Raw genomic sequence first — 13,469 nt, forward strand, 5'->3', positions numbered from 1 at the left:
CCACCTAGTTAAAATTTTTTGAATATTACATTTTTTATTTACCATAGGCTCTTTTCAAAAATATATTACTTTTTAATTTCTTATTTCCTGCAAATACTTTCAAATTTCTTTTATTTCTTTAGACATGGTGAAAGGGGTTATTTTAGAACATATGTCTGATAATGTCAACAGATATCTTTCAACTTTCTACTCTTTGTGTTTGTTGTTACTCAGGATGCTTTGTTTTCTCGTGAAGTTGATTACTTTTCGTTATATGTTGGTCACTGCCTTTATAAACAATTATATGTATGACTCATTAAGGCCTAAGATGAGGGTGATTTTCTCCGGAGAGCATTTGTGTTTGCTTTAGCCAGACAGCTGGAGGTTCTACCAGATAACCTAGTTGGTTCACCCAAGGTATATAAACACGGCTGTACATCTGAGTAAGTGTTGGCTTGCGATTACAACTTCTTGGAGACATTTTTCTCCCATCTCTGCTCAGGGCCTATGTAACTTGTTCTCTAGTAGCCTGATGTTAGAAAGGTAAGTAGGATCATTAAGGATTCCAGATTCATGTGGGGAGGGTTTTCTGTTAGATGCCCACTTTGCGTGGTTCCTGAGTTTTTATTTATTTTCCCCTTCACCCAGGTGGTGACGCCAAAACCTAAATTATGTTTGATACAGCACAGTTGTCCTCAGCCCGAATCTACTTCTCACACTCTATGAACTCCCATTTTTACTTCAATTTTTGTCTCTGTGGTCCTCTTGTTAGCTCTTAAATTCTTTAAAATATACACTATTTATATACTTATGTTTTTAATATATATTTATATATTTTGCATATTAATATATGTATTTATATCTAAAATAAAATACATTTATATATTTATAAACATATATAATATATAAGAATATATATATTATAAATATATATATAAATATTGTTGTTTTTGTTTTTAGTAGCCGGGTCTTTTAACCCTTTGTGGTAGGCAGAATAATGGCCCACTAAATATGTTCATGTTTTAATTCCCAGAACTATGAATGTGTTATGTTACATGGCAAGGAGAAATTAAGGTTGCAGATGGAATTAAGGTTGCTAATTCATCTGCCTTGCAATGGAGAGATTACCCTGAATTGTCTGGTTTGGCCCAGTGTAATCACAGTGTTATTAGAAGTAAAAGAGGGAGGCAGGAGAGCCAGAGTGAGGTGATGTGAGAAGCATGCAACTAGTTATTACTGGCTTTGAAGATGGAAGAGGGCCTTGAGCCAAAGAATGTGGGCAGCTTCTAGAAGCTGGAAAAAGCAAGGAAACGGATTCTCCCTTAGAGCCTCCAGAAAGGAAGGAAGCCCTGCCAACATATTTGATTTTGGAACAGTAAGACTCATTTTAGACCTCTGACCTCCAGAATTGTAAAGTAATTAATTTGTGTTATTTTAAGCCACTAGATTTATAGTAATTTATAACAATAGCAATAGGATAATAACATACTCTGTCTTATTAGAAATAGAAGCTCCCCATTGCTTTATAAAGAGTGTAGTTAAATATTAAAGATCTAAAAATGACAATTGTACTGTCCCTGTATTTCTGGCTTCTTTACACTTAATATCACTTAAAACATTATAATAGTGAAATAACATGATACTAAGGAAAGTAAAAATATTTTTGTCTGATCCAATTTGTTTTAATGTTAATGATTGATGTTCCCTACTTTAAATCTGGATTGATTTGAAACTAATAGACAAAATATTCCAAATGGTTACCAAATATGCTTATTTCTGGCCAAAGTGATAGAAACTGAAATTTAACTAGGTCTCTTCCTCCAAAGTTATAGTTAAGAATTAAATGGAAATTTTTGCTAAAAATATTATCTCAACATTTTTAACAGACAAAAACCTAAATAACCACAGCTTTGATCATTTACTACACGTGAGTTTTTGTGAGAGGTTTTACATTTGCTTAAATAAATTACTGAGTCAAATTATTCTTTAAATTAAAACCACACTTGATCTATTTAAAGTGTGCCAAGTTACTCAGCCTTGCTGCTATGTGTTTGCTCATAGCAGCTGCTAATCCTAAAAGGACTGGCACAGACCATGTGAGGAGCTTGGGGATAAGATCCTGTGACAAACCACGATGAGCAAAGATTTCCTTCCAGACAGCGTATAATATATATTTTCCATCATAAAATGTATATGAAGGAATACAGATATATATAGTGTTAATTCATAACCCTAAAAACATGAGATTGGAAGAATTTGTCCTGATCCTGGAGGTAATATACTTTCCAATGGGTAACAATGTCTATTAAATATAGGAGCAATGTTTATTAAATAGAATGATGATCATTGATTGAGGGACCTTAGACAAGTCAAGAAGTCCTTCTTGGCTTTATTCATATTATCTTTAAAATAATAAGAAATAAATATAATAATAACAAAGGTTTGTCTCTCTCTAACATTTTAACTATTTTACAGAGGATGTACACACACACACCTATACAAACATATGTATGTACACGTATTATTATTATTATACTTTATATAATATACTAGGAAAAAAGGACCCTCCTCTAACATTCTAATATGTCTTTTAAGGTAAAACTCAATTAAAAAAACACCTAAGTTACATTGGCTAGATTAGATCTTATGTTGGAAGGAGATAGAAAAAGGTCTATCTCACTGTGGCTAGGGCAGTGAACTTCAAAGTTGCCCTAGTTCCCTCTGGCCCATAAAATTTGTTTTATAACTCTTTTGATAGAGTTGAAGACCATCACTATTACAGAGAGATGTTAACAAAGTATAAAGTATTTCCCCTCTGCTGATCATCTTTTACTGGTACCTACTCAAAAATTTAGAGATGTCCTCCTATGGAAAAAATGTTGGCCCTATTCATCTTCCCTGTCTGTAAAATAGCTCAGCAAGGATAATGATGATACTTCATAATGTGTGCCTGTAGTTGCAATTAATGTGTTCCCCCAAAGGATTTTGAGCAGGGCTTGTCTTTCCATAATATACCATGTCTCTTTCATGCTGAGCATTTGACAAATAATTCCTTGAAGGGGCTATTACCAATGGACTATTCTTGCTTGATGTGGCTGTTGCAGCTAGTGACTTTAGCCCAATCTCTGAGCTAATGGAATGCATACTAAAGCTGCTTAACATTAAGAAGTAGTGAGCTTAAGCCAGATCACTCTGACCAACTGCAAAAAAGTGATTTTGAAATCAAACTTAAACTGAATTGGATATCAATTTTACCATACACTGACTGAAAAACATTGGATAAATTACTTAAATATTGTGAAAGTTTGTTTCTTTATCTACAAAATGAAGAAAACATTGCCTGCTTCCATGAGTTATGTGAAATCCTTTGTAAACTCTAGAGCATATCATATTAGTTATTGTAATCTCATTATATGTGATATAATAGTATGATTATCAGTCAATACAGGAATGTCAAATGCTTAGCAGAGAAGTATTTGTACAATTTTATTTATTGAGCATCTTCAGAAAGCTCCGATCAAAATTAAAGGCATAAACTTTGTCCCTAAAAAGCTTACAGTAAATTGATACATGCCAGGGAGCAACAGTTACTGAGCATAGTGAAAGACTGTATGATATAGGTAGATATTAAGTGGATGCTGCAGGAATATAGTAGAAGGAATATCCAGCCCTCACTTGTAATTCAGAAAGGGCTTCTCAAATGAGGTAGACTTGATCGGAGCTGAAGAGAAGAAAAATAAGAATAAAGTAAACAGAAGAGGGGGCACCTGTGTGCCTGAGTTGGTTAAGCAACCAACTCTTGATTTGCGGCTCAGGTCGTGATCTCAGGGTGGTGAGATTGAGCCCTGTGTGGGGTTCCACACTCAGCAGGGAGTCTGCTTAAGATTCTCTCTCTCTCTCCCTCTGCTCCCCCCACCCCGCTGCTCTCTCTCTCTCAAATAATAAATAAATAAATAAATCTTAAAAAATAAGCAGAAGAGTGGGAAGGACACATTTTTAAGAGGGAGAATATGTGCAAAGTTACGGCAAGTTTTCTGTACTCGGAGTAACCAATGGTTTGGAGTGGCAGGTGCATGCATGGAGAGTGGAAGGAATATGATAAGTAAGGGACATACATGCAGGAGAAGCAGAATTCACTCCATTCTTAAAGGAGAAAAACTGAAAATCTTTAAATAGAGGAGTGACATGAATAGGATTTGTTCTTTCAGAAGATTTTTCTCACAGCTTGTGGGTGATGGATGGAGAGCTGGAGGGAAGCACTGAGAAAAAGGGCAAGAAAAACTGGAGGCAAGGGACATAGTGGTGAAATCCTAGGTATTTAGAAAGTAGGGATTTAGACTGAAGCATTAGGCACTGGGCATGACTGGGATCTACTAAAGAAAGATTTAAGAGATAATTATCAGTTCGTTTACTGACTGCTCAGAGGTGGAGGCTAAGGAGGGAAGAATTGTGCATCATCTCCTAAACTTCTGGGTTAGTAAGCTCCTACTCATTGAGCAAGAGACCTGGGAAAAAGCAAAGGTTTGAAGGGAGAGATATTGAGTTTATTTGATAGCATGTTTATGCTAAGGTACCTGTGAGATACCTCAATCTCAGTTGCAAGTCTGAAATTCAGGAAAATTGGTCAGGCCTGGAGGTGTAGATTTGGGTGTCAGTTTGAAGGTGGTGATTGCAACCATCTGCGTAGAAGCAATTGCCTTGTAAAATGCTTTATTGTTCCTCACTTTGATGCAATTACATGATCAGATAATTATAATGTCTCCTTCCTGTAGGCTCCATAAGAAATAAAGAGTACAGTAAACATCAGTGATATATCTCAAAACATCCACATTAGTTTTAAAAGAAGAAATTAAAGAGTCATATTATGTTAGATTTCACATTGATTGTCTAAGAAATAAAGTCCTGCATCAGCCGCTGCCGCTATTTAAGATTTATTTATTTGAGGGGGAGAGAAAAGGTACACGGGCAAGTGGGAGAGGGGCAGAGGGAGAGAATCCTCAAGCAGACTCCCTGCTAAGCACAGAGCCCCATGCAGGGCTAGATCCCAGGACCCATGAGACCAGGACCTGCGTTGAAACCGAGAGTCAGACGCTCAAGCGACTGAGCCACCAGACACCCATGTCACTGTCACTTTTCAATGAAGTATTTTGAGTTATACTTACAAGCAAAGGTGTATGCCTGTCTTAACTCTTCCCAATGTGATAAAATGGATGATTCAAAGTGTTTTCAAATAAATGGGGTTGGCTTGAAGACAAGTCACGTCAAACAAAAACTCACACATTTTAGGGTCCCAAAGCAATCCGTCATGGCAAAATATAAATTATGTCTTTATCTTTAATAAGATTATTGGAGCTAGGTGACTAGACTAGACATTAAGATAGTGTAATATATGAATCTCATCATCCCTGCTAGATTTGTCTTACTAGTGATGGAAGGATTGTGCAATTACACATCAAAATTATTATTTTTTTCCTTTTGGAATCACTTTGTCATTGCTTCACATTTGAATGACTTTAAATGTAGACATGTCTATGGCTTTTCAATATCAAAACTCCCCCAAATTGGGTTGCTTTAGTGACTTATTTCTTAAGATTATAACTATTTTATGTAAAGAAAGATTTCGTTCTTTTTATTATGATGATTGTTTAATACTGTTTATACACCAGATAGGTAAGTTTCTCCACTAGCCCTTTCCAATGTGACATACTTAGCATGATAAAAGAGAAATTTTAGTTTTGGGGGCATATTGTTCAGCCTACAAGAATTAATACAATCTAAAATATTAGGTGAAAATTTAAATTGTGCTAATTCTAAACATTCAAATCTAACCATTTGAAGCATTAGCAATCCTTAACAATGTCATAAATCATTTTAACTTTTTAGCAAGGTGACAAAAATTGCTATATTTTGTAAAGCTTTTTTTACACAGTCATATTCTGTTATAAGTAAATTTGGGCTCCAAGCCAAGGAGAACTTTGGAGAACTTTTAAGTTTGAGAGACTGTCTCACAGCTGGAAAGCTCCCCAAAGTGGATTGATCGCAAAAGAATATGTTTTCCATTATCAAGCTCTCTACCAAACTATTTCTTGTAGCTTGAAAATAATAAAGATTTTGTAAGCCCCGAGAGGTCTTTTTTGATCCATGAATGAAGTTACCCTGGATTCATATAACTAAAATCTGACTTCCCTTCAGCCATTGAAATCGAAAACCCTTCCATTTATTAGAATGGAATAAGAAAAGTCTTCCAAAATGTCAAAACTTAGTATTTTAATGAAGTCAATGTCAGTGCATATCAAAAGTTTTTATTCCATTTAAGGTGAGTACAATATGATGTGAAAGGAAATGTAAAATGAGTAATGGAAGTAGGTTAATGAAAGCAGAATATTAGATGATGAATTCAGGTAGCCTTCAAATTACTTTTCACAGTATTTTTTTAATTTTTTAAAAAGATTTGTTTATTTATTTTAGAGAGAGAGCACAAGTTGGGGGAGGGGGAGAGGGAGACAAGCAGACTCCCTGCTGGGCAGAGAGCCCAAGTGGGGGCTCTATCCCAGGACCCCAAGATCATGACCGGAGCTGAAACCAAGAGTCAGAAATAGCTGACTGAGCCACCCAGGCGCCCCTTAACAGTATTTTTTTTTTAAATCAAATTTATACTTTTTCCTTTTACTTACCACAAAATTATTTTATTCATATTTCAATGTTTAGAATTTATGAATTTCCAGAAAAAAAAAGATATTTGGGGTTTTATTACTTTAAATTTGTTACCCAGAAGTTTAAGATGAAAAAAATCTTTACAAAGTGGTTCTTACAGCCCATCCATGAACCTATAATGCCATTTACCCATGATAATTTGTACGTTTGTAGTAACTTTTTTAGGGGAAACCAAGCATAATTCATAGAATCTTCTATATGACTTACCTAGAACTAGTCTCCATTTTATAGTAACACAGTGAAAAAACTGAGTTGTTGTATATAAATGTGGTACCCTAGTAAATTACTAGTATATCTGAAATAAAATCCAGATCATCATTTCAATTCTAAATCACATATACACCCAGATCATATATATAGGAATGTAATTTTGAAGCAGTTTTCCTCAGAATAAAATGGGGAATTGTTCTTAAGAATTATTTACTGGAACCATCAAAGTCAAAGGAAATAACTACAAAATCACAAGGTTTAAGAAGTGACACAATCACCCACCTTACCAGGTGAAAAGAAATTGATGCAACATGTTGAACTTTGATAGTTCATGTTTCACTAGTGAACCTAAACACACAGAAAATACTTTACCCAAATTGCTTACAATAAATGCCTTGAGGGCACCTGGGTGGCTCAGTTGGTTAAGCGACTGCCTTCGGCTCAGGTCATGATCCTGGAGTCCCAGGATCGAGTCCCGCATCGGGCTCCCTGCTCGGCAGGGAGTCTGCTTCTCCCTCTGACCCTCCTCTCTCTCATCCTCTCTGTCTCCCATTCTCTCTCTCTCAAATAAATAAATAAAATCTTTAAAAAAAAAATTAAAAAAAAATAAATGCCTGATATGGAAAGATGAGGATATGGAAGAAAATTAAAAAAAAAACTGCAGATAATACTTAAATCTTATTTTAGACAATATTATTTTTACTTCCTATGCTATCAAACTATTTTTTTAACCAGGCTTCTTAACAGAATTGTCTTCTCCTTGCCCCTGTCTGCCCCCTCGTGGAGAACAGCAGGAGGATACAAAGAAAGTAAGGGAAAAAAGACACGTGGCAGAATATTCACGGTGAGATGATAAGTACTTATGATAAGGTGTAACCACATGTCACTAGATGATAATGCCTAGTGAGATTTTGCATATTCAAAATAATGCCCTATTTTTAATATTACATTTATTTTTAACTACTGAATCTCAGCTGGCTCACTCTGCTTTAAGATTGCAGGAGGGAATCCCAGAGGAAAGGAAAAGCAAGAGGAAATTGTTATCCAGTGTGCTTTCCAGGGTTTAACTAAATCATTGGCCAGAGTTGATTTTCTTATTAAATGCTGGTGCTTTGTGTAAGTGAAAGAGTAACAATACCTCATGTTTTCATCATAATATTGGGGGGGGGTGGTGAGACAGGGGAACTGGAGAAGATATATCATTTCCCAGGTCTGTTTAAAGAACTTGATTAATAGTTGCATCTCAGTGCATGCAGGCATCCTAAAAAATAGAAGTTTCTGTTTCTTTGGGTTTATTAGACTATTAAAAAAATCACAGGTTCAGTCAGGGACTTTTGAAATAGATAAACAGAACCCTTGACTCATAACTAATAACTGAATAAGATTTTTATTATAAAATCACTGGGAAAAACCCCAATCCTCCCATTGTAAAATCTCCCCTCTATTTCCATAATAAAACCAAAGAGACAAACCATAAGTCACCACCATTTAACAATAACATAATTGAGAACTCAAAATTGTTCAGTTTTCCTCATACCAATAGATTTGAAATCATATCCCAATATTTCTGTCCTGGTTTGGCCTTGTGCCTCAGTTCCACTTTTTCCTCCACAGCTGTTTGCTGAGTGCATTCCTAGTTAGGTAATGGGGCTCCATGGAGAAGACCCCAAGGGGACTGAGGGAATGGGTTGCTGGAGAAGAGAAAGGGATGAAAGAGACTTTAAAAGATGAAACAAATGTTAGGGGTTTATGTATGTCAAGACATTTAAATTTCCTTTTATTTATATTGTAATGTGGGGATTTTCAGCTGCTTTGAGCAGAGAGACCACTTATTTTATAGAATAAAAAAAATTCTGAGGATACTGCCAAGCGTTGGATAAGGGTGTTGACTTGGTCTGATTATTTGTAAAAAGACTGAAGGTTGAACTGACATAAATTTATGTTTTGGACTTGGGACTCTAGGAGTTCATGGAAAATGGTGTTAGATATTTTGTGTTATTAGAGACATGCGTACAGGCCTGCTCTCCTGCAGGTGAATAGCGTCATTTTAACGATAAGTAGAAGAGATGATCAGAAACGTATTTGATCCCCACAATGAAACAACAACAAAAAGCTCTGTGTGCGTGTGTGTACGTGTGCATCTCTTTGTGTATATAGCAGTATTTATACAACATAGATTTTTATCTTTCTACCTAACATTCTTAAAAGGCAGGGCCAACTTACTATTCCATTTTTCCATAGCCTGCATCAAGTTCCTCATGCTCTACTGCTCTCTTCTGCCTTTCAGCACCTTCATATCCCTCACATTCTTTTATGGCAGAGCACAACTCTCTCACTTTTTCTAACAAGAAACACACATTGCAGTTAAACAGCCGAGGTCATCTCCATGCTTGCGTCACAGGTCAAGCAAGATCACTTACATTTTTTAGGGGGTCACTTCTTCTCTCTGGGTGGGATATGACCTTTTTTCTTTTCCTAGGAAAGAAACCACCCCAGATGTTCACCACCCCTTCTCCTTTTTTTTTTTTTTTTCCATTCTCTTCTTCATTCATTGCCAAATACACATACTTAGACATCAGTCATCTTGCTGGTTATCTTCCACTATGTTGGCAAAAGATTGATCTTTATTTCAGTCTGGTGTATTTTAAATAAAAAGCAAACAAAGAAAAATTCCAACTGATATTTAGAAACAACTGTAGGCCACAGGTACTCCATTTCTTAACTTGAATGTATAATTCTGAAAACTCCTTGGTATTTTCAGTATATTATAAAGTCATTATTAAGATTCATTGTCTTTGCATCTGGGCTACCATCTTAATATCATCTGTGGACTGCATTCTTCTTGTGACCATCTGCATTTTGAGCTGTCTTTTGAGGAGTAGCTCTAAGAAAGTATTTTACTTTTATTCTTCTTGTGTGGATGGTTTTTCCTGTTTCTTCATTGACTATCCCTTATAACTTCTATCTTTCGAGGTCCTTCAGATTTTCTCACCTAATAAAACCAAGTTTGTAGAGGGTTTGAACTGATTAAAAATATATAGATAATTCCTCTCTTTTTATCTTTCATAAGAGAAGTCAAGAAGTGATATCTACAGAAATAACTATTACTACCAATAATAATTTTATGGCTTGAACCCTGCCTTCTCTATAAAGCTCAATCCTTATGGGTTGATTCATTTGGCACATAATTGAAAATCTACTACATGCCAGGCACTGCTCCAGATGCTGGAGGTACGGCAGTGAGGCAAAACAAACAAAAAAGACTCTCTTCATGGGGCTTACAGTCTAGTGAAAATAGACCTTCGAAAACAGCCAATATATTGGAAAATAAACACGTGCTCTGAAACCACTACTGAACTGAAAGCCCTCAACCAGTCAGCCTGAGTTATATATTCTTTACCCTCATTTCTAGTTATTTTAGTTTTTAAATAACTTTTACATTTTCCATCTCTTTTACATTCCTAAGTATGTTTTTATTAAGTTGTGGAGTTGGAACAAAATAATACATTTTAAAATAAGGAAATCTGGCAAAAATACCCCACACCTTTGTCGCCACACCAATTTTACTAGGGAACATTAATACCCTATAAAAAATCCATAACCAATATGATTTTCAAAAAAAAGTCCACTGTCTAGTTTTTTGGCTACAGGAGAAATTCTATAAATTAAAATCACATTTCTCTTGAGATGAAACATTTCTTTCCAAGGGAAGTTTGTTCATTTCAGAGGTGAAAAATATTTATGAAGACCAAACTAACAGCTTATCTTAAGGAAAAATTCCAAATTTTTTTACTCTTAAAAAAATTAATGATAAATAACACTTCAGTCAAAAGGATCAATGATTAACACTATAATTATGAATTATTTTTTAAAATTTAAATGATAGAAAAATAAAGCAAACATGTACCCAAAAGAACTTTATCAAATCTCATTATGAGACATCTGCTTAATATTTTAAATAAATAAAATATTACCAAAATAGTTAAAGTACTCTCTCTTTATACTCTTCTCTAATAGCATTTTCCTTTCTTAAGCACCTTAAGTAACTTCTACTATTAATTCAGGAAGGATTATATCTGACTTTCTTGGGCCATAGGCACTTGCCTTCTTGATCCCCTTTCTCCATAATAAAAATCTTAAAAACTTATACTTTACAACTGTATTAGTAGAAAGACAACTATAACCCAGGGAGGATTCATTGCTATCCATTAAATGTTATTATATTCATTTTTTTATGATTTTAAAGGAAATTAAAATTAAAACATTTCTGTGGGCCCCTAATATTATTGTGGGCACTTGGCACTCTGGCTGTTATACCTGATGGACAAATCAGCCCTGATTTCAACATTTATTATTCTGTGTTTTTGCTTATATATTCATCTATTAAAGATTAATTCTTAAATTGCCACTTGTATTGATTTTAGATCAGGTTATGAGAACTACTTCATACCTTGGTTGTCATGCTCTGGCATTTAATAAAACTCTTTCTGCCTTTATTTTGTGGATACATTCCATATCTGCATTCAGATTACTATCAATGACACTTTTAATTCCACCCACAAGCACATACAATCACAAGACAATATAAGTATGAGAAAGATTTCTTATTAAATTTACAGTTGCTTCTTAGAATATGAGAATTTGTTTTCCTTTGTTTTTCAGTTGAAACTTCTTGTGTGTGTGTGTGTGTTTAAAACAGAGGGGAGGGAGACATAGAGAAGAGATTCAATTGACTCCTTAGTGTACCTTGTAATATAGAACAAACTTACACTTAAATATTAGCTTGTTTAGAGATTAATCCCTGGAAAAATGTACATTTTGCCATGGAGAGAGTGTCTGCTGCTGTTTGGCTTTAGAGGTTAGTGCCATAATTTGTGTCATTTTTTTTGGACAAGCAATACTACAGAATGTCATGCACACCTTCAAGATTTGCTAATTTCCTCCAGGAGTTTTGCTCTTTCTCATGCCAGTTGGTGGTAGAAAAATAGCCTCTTCTATTCATCAGATGAGGTAATGCTCTCTTACTGTTCACATTTGAATGTACTAATGGTATTATATTTAAATGATATCAGTGAAAAAAATAGCTTCTTTCTTTTGAAGATTATTCCTGTGCTTTCACTCATTAAGAATTTTAGGATAATTATACTAAACTATTTTCTGGAAGATTTTCAAATTTTCTTCAGCTGAATGAATGAATGAATGAATGAATGAATGAAAAATGGCTATACTTAAAAAAAATAAAAACACTGTTTTAAGTCACTCAAGATGCCAGTATCCCTGTTTCATGTAGCAGCCATGCCTGAGAATATGTTACAATGTTCAACATGTTCAAATCTGGTTAAGCTATTGAAACATCCTTCTAGGGTCCATGTTGGCTGGTAAAAGACACTCACCACTTTTGCTATCTTGAACTCTAATCTAGTGGACCTATTTGCGAGGAACTAAACATGTCTAACATTCCCTCACTTTGATTTTCTTCTTTCCCCTCTACTATTTCTACCTTTACCTCTTGGATCTAAGTGTTGACTTAAATGCTACAAATTCCTTAAAATCTTCCTCATTTCCAGCTCTCTTACCTCCACCTATATTAACGCCCTTTTCTATCAAGATGGAAGTATGTGCTGTCTTCTGAAATCTCATGCTGTTGCCAGTGTTTTCTTAATGGTATTCACAGCATTCTTCATCATGTTATGCTTTGCCCATATCTCTTTTACATGTCCTTATCTGCTAAGGAAGGGCAAGTATATGTTGAATATATTTTTCTAATCCAAAGCTCTGAGCATAGCATTAGCCCTTAGCAAATGCCTAAATTATAAATAGATATCAGCCCTTACTAGTCCTTGACTAGGTGTTGAGATACAGAGTTGGATAATATACTATGTTTCTTCTCTCAAGAAGGTCACAGTCTACTTGAGTACACCAGGAAAAGATAAATTCTGGCAAAGCACTCTTACCAGTGTTCTCAGAGGTATGAACAGGGAGCACAGAACAGAGAGAAAAGGAAATGATATACTTTGGGCAATACACTTTACTTTTTTCAAAACAATACTGTTTTTATCATATTATATATCAGATCATATTATATATGATAACTAATTGAAGATCAGTAAGGTTAACTTGCTCAATTGCAAATAACTCATAAGTGGTAAGGACAGTCTTTGAATTTTAAATTTTAAACAAACAAACAAAAAGAACCTAACAATTTGGGTTGATGGTGACAAAGTGGTAGAATAAATTCCAAGAAGAGGTAACACTTGAACTGAGCCTTGAAAAGTGAGTAGAAATAGTGAAGTAGGGTGGCCTGGGGGACAATGACAAGAGCAGACGTGAGGTGTGAAATATCATGGGGAGTTTGCGGAAATGAAAACAGTCTAGTGTGAGTGAAACAAAGAGTGATGAAGTAAGAAGTAGAGAAGAATAAAATCAGAGGACCTTTAGTACTAAGACATTTGTATTTCAACCCAGTAATGATGAAGTTTTAAGCAGAAGAATAAAATGGTGAGTGTTGCTCTAGTAGCTCGCAGGCAAGTATAACAATGAAGAGGCTATTGCTTAACTGGGTGTTA

At 34.9% G+C, this 13,469-nt stretch overlaps 1 protein-coding gene across 2 annotated transcripts in view; it reads left to right on the top strand.

The window, feature by feature from the left end:
- Positions 1–13,469, top strand: part of AGMO (alkylglycerol monooxygenase) — a 320,330-nt gene that overhangs the window by 230,668 nt on the left and 76,193 nt on the right. The window lies entirely within an intron of this gene.

The sequence above is a fragment of the Leptonychotes weddellii genome, chromosome 12 (assembly GCF_054177405.1).
Source record: "Leptonychotes weddellii isolate Sample4059 chromosome 12, ASM5417740v2, whole genome shotgun sequence".
Taxonomy (NCBI): domain Eukaryota; kingdom Metazoa; phylum Chordata; class Mammalia; order Carnivora; family Phocidae; genus Leptonychotes; species Leptonychotes weddellii.